General features: G+C 37.2%; 1 pseudogene; it reads left to right on the forward strand.

Annotated features, from left to right (window-relative positions):
- Positions 1 to 4,000, forward strand: part of LOC102579984 (peptide-N4-(N-acetyl-beta-glucosaminyl)asparagine amidase A-like) — a 24,347-nt pseudogene extending 20,347 nt beyond the window's left edge.
- Positions 4,001 to 4,580: the final 580 nt, after the last annotated feature.

The raw sequence follows: 4,580 nt of genomic DNA on the forward strand, positions 1-4,580 counted from the left end.
ATTTCTAGGTCTGTCAACAAGCTGCCAGGTTCCGTTCTTCTCGATCATGTCTAGTTCATCTTGCATAGCTCTCCTCCATGCCTGAGAGTCTTGTGCTTCATCATAGCTTGTTGGTTCAGAGGTAACCAAGTTACACCGCTGATAGACATCTTTTAAGGATCGAGTTCCCCTCACTGGTACATCATCCACTAGTTCATCTTCTGAAAGTTGAGGCTGCTCTTTTGAAAATAAATCAAAATAAGAGGTCTTCTGATTTTTCCAATCCCAACCAGCTGCTTCATCAAACTTCACTTCTCGGCTGAGAATTAGTTTTTCTGATTTCAAATAGAATATCCTGTAACCTTTGGATGAACTATAGCCCATAAATATGCCTTTATGAGCCTTGTTGTCCAGCTTAGTCCTCTTTGTTTCTGGAACTCGATAATAACATATACACCCAAATATTCTGAGATAGTGTATTGATGGTTTGTTCCCATACCAAGCTTCATATGGAGTCATGTCCTGCAAGGCCTTAGTAGGCAATCTGTTCAGCAAATATATAGAGGTATTGACTGCCTTCGCCCAAAACTGATTTGGGATCTTTCTTTCGAGCAAAAGACATCTGGCCATCTCCATTACTGTCCTGTTCTTCCTTTCAGACACGCCATTTTGTTGAGGAGTGTATGGTAATGTCAATTGACGTTCAATACCTGTGCTATTATAAAACTCCACAAACTGAAAAAAAGTATATTCTCCTCCATTGTCTGACCTTAAAGCCTTAATACTAAGATTACATTGATTTTCTACTAAAGCTTTAAATTGTTTAAAAACATCAAAGACTTCACTCTTCAGTCTAATGAAATAAACCCAACACATTCTGGTGTAGTCATCAATAAAGAGGAGAAAGTATTTGTTACCACTCAATGAATGTGTTTTCATTGGGCCGCAAACATCCGTATGAATGAGCTGAAGTTTCTAGTTAGCTCTCCATACTTGATTTGCTTGAAATGGCAATTTTGTTTGCTTTCCCTGTTGGCAAGTTTCACAAACTTGAGCATTAGAAAGAAATTCAGACATATTTTCCACTAGCTCCTTCTTTTTCATCTCTGTGATGCTTCTCAGATTGAAGAGACCAAACCTTTTGTGCCATAGGTTTGTACATGTTTGTGAAGTAATAGTGTAAGCCTGCTCAGTTATTTTCTCCCAATCAACTGAAAACATTCTGTTGCTCATCTTGACACAAAATAATTCAACTCCAGAAGGGTCAGAAACAACACATTCACGATTCTTAAAATGCAGAGAATAATTATTTTCAAGCATTTGTCCAACACTCAACAAATTTTGACTCATATCAGGTGTGTACAAAACATCAGGAATAGTTTTGATACCTGATATTGTTGAGATAGACACTGTACCTCTGCCTTTGACTTCTACTGCCTCACCGTTTCCCACTTTTACTTTAGATTTGTAAGTATCATCGAGGAATTTGAACATTTCAGCATCATTGCACAAGTGATGTGTGCAACCACTGTCAAGAAGCCATGAATCAGAGGATTCATTGATTGAAAAGTATGAAACCGCAAAGAGTTGCTCCTCATGTGCATCCGCAGCTTCTGCTACTTGTGCTTGCAAAGAACCAGAGGCCTTTGCTCTTGCTCCACCAACAGTACTTCTCCAGATGTGTAGTTCTTTTACAATGTTTGCATGGAGGGAACTTCTTCTTAACATCTCCACTATTATTTCCTCCATCATGCTTGCCCTTATTCTTTTGGTTGACCTGTTGCTTTCCTTTACCAAATATTTGTTTTTGTACAGAGAAAGCTCCTTCAGTGAACTTGTCCCGTCTCATAGTCCTCCTTTGCTCTTGGGCTTGAAGAGCACTCATTAGTTCACCTAATGAAAGTTTGCCCAGGTCCTTGGATTCTTCAAGAGAGGAAATCTTAGATTCAAACCTCTCAGGAAAAGTCATAAGAACTTTCTCCACAATTCGTTTGTCTGTAAATTCTTCACCAAGAAGTCTAATGTTATTAACAATTAAGGAGATTCGATCAGCATACTTACTGATTGTTTCATCGTCCTGCATATTCAAGCACTCGAACTCTCTTTTCAGGTTCAACACTTGCATTTGACGTGTTCTATCGCTGCCTTGATATTCTTCTTTCAACCTATCCCAAGCCTCTTTTGCTGTTTTGCAAGCCATGATTTTGTAAAACACAGAATCTACCACAGCATTCTGTATAAGCGACTTGGCTTTAGATTTCTTTGCCTTCTCTTCGTTGTTGGATTTGATTTGAGCCAAGGTAGGATTTGCTGGTGCTCAGCATCAAGTGGTTTATCTTCCGTCACAGTTTCCCAAAGTTCATAGGATTCCAGAAAAGCTTGCATCTTCACAGACCAGATTTGGTAATTTTCACCGGTGAAAGTGAATGGTGGATTTAAAGGTAGGTTGTTGGATGCCATTTGTGTTGTAGGTTAAAACTCTTTGGTCCTATAAGGTCAAGTAGAGGCTCTGATGCCACTGTTAGAACAAAAATACTCAAGAAACTGATTTGAAGAATAAAAATTGAGTGAACTTATGAAATTCCTACTATGTATTAATTTGCATAAGATCTGAATTTATACAAGGAAAAACCTAACCATTTTTTTATCTAGTAGCCACTAACAACCATAAAAGGGGCCACTAACTTCAGAAAGTTGAAGCAACTAAAGTTGACTAAGTCTAGCTTAAAAATAGGAAGCACTAAACTGAAATAAGTAAAAAACAGTAAAAATAATAAGCTGGGAAAAATGCCAATTTTCTAACATAGGGCTGTATTGGAAGTTTATGTTTCATTTCATGAGAATGATGAGTCTTGGTATGGGAATCCACCTAATGAGTATATAAGTTCGAATAATCTTACTATCACGGGAAATGGAGCTTTTAGGAAGGTGGTGGTTAGTTTGGATGAAATGGTAGTTGGTGTAGTTTGGCCTTTTACTGGTGGTGCTAATCCCCTCTTTTGGAGACTGATTAGTGGAATTGGCTCGTTTGACCTTCCTTCTTATGACATTGAAATTACCCCGTTGTTAGGAAAGATTTTAGATGGAAGTAGTCATAAGATTTCATTTGGAGTTGCGGATACTCTGAACGTGTGGTAAGTTGATGCAAATTTGCATCTTTGGTTGGATGGAAAAGGTATGAAAACGGAAGGGAAGTTGTTGAAATACAGTTGCTCGCCCCTTTCTTTATCCATGCTGACCAATTTTACTGGTCTTGATGGATCCTTTATCACGAATGATAGCAGATCTATCTCATTGACTGGAATGGTAAAGTCATCTTATGGAACTATCACTACTAATTCGTCTCAAAGTCTAAGTTATAGCAACTATATGGTAATGGGAAATGAAGGGAACTTGAAAATAGTGGATCAGATAATAGAATTCAATGATATTGTTGATGCCACAACGCCATCTTCTTCTGTTCACTCGCTTGAGTCCTTCAAAAAGTATCCGTTCCAGTGGTATACTGACAATGTAGATCAAGGAAACCAAAGCTATGCCTCGATATCAAACTTGACATTGGGATTAGAGGACAAGAGGATAAAGGGTTCCAAGTATGGATCCTCAGTCAGCTCTGTTAATAATTTGCAGAACGTGCAGGGCTATATGATTGTACAGGGCCAGTTACTAGTCAAAGGACTTGGAAGTACCCAACAAGTGTATAATTATAACGATGATTCGTGCTGCTACTCCAGGAACATAAGCAGCTCAAATTACGCGATACTTTATGATAAGGTAAGCTATAGCTGTAGCAATAGTTCTTGGTCTCGTTGGCCTTTGAGGATTACAAAAGGCGGTCTCTTCCTGGTTGAAGAGTCTTTTTTGCAATCTCGTCTTGACTTTTCCGAATTCCACTGTCTTTCACTCATTTGCTGCTGGAGCTACTCTATGTGGTCGAAGTAGGCAACCGTGTCATGGTCTTCTTATTATGATGCAAATGCACCACTGCAGTGCCTCTTGTATTCTTGGATTGTTAACTTTGTTAATACTAGATATAATATGCCCGTGCTTAGCACAGGCCCAACGAATTTAGCTCCCTTGTATTAGCGCAACATTTATTCTTACACTTGGTAAAAAATTTAAACGAGCAGGCTAAACTAATCTAGTGTAATTAGAGGTCTTAATTGTTTGATGCGATTCATGCTACTTGTAAATTTTAGTTATAATTTCAATAATAGATGATTATATCTAATTAATTTTGAGTAGCTAATTATATCAAACTTAAATAACTTCACTGAGTCCACTAAAGCTTCGTCTTGATCAAGTGCTTCTAGATTGTTATTTGACTCAAACATGTTCATCATTATAATATCTTTATTAGTCTAGTGTAATTGGGTTTGTTAATCATTCGGTTCGATTCAATTTTTTAGGTCTATTTGTAAATTTCAAATATAATTTTTGTGACTATATTAAATCAAAATTGACCAACTAATTATATCAAACTTAATCATAACTTTATTGAAGCTTCATCTTGTTCAAGTGCTTCTAAAATTGTTGTTAATATCTTTATCGTCATAGTATAATTGAATGTGTTAATCATTCGATCCAATTTTACAAACGTA

The sequence above is a fragment of the Solanum tuberosum genome, unplaced genomic scaffold, assembly GCF_000226075.1.
Source record: "Solanum tuberosum cultivar DM 1-3 516 R44 unplaced genomic scaffold, SolTub_3.0 scf00160, whole genome shotgun sequence".
NCBI classification, from domain to species: Eukaryota; Viridiplantae; Streptophyta; class Magnoliopsida; order Solanales; family Solanaceae; genus Solanum; species Solanum tuberosum.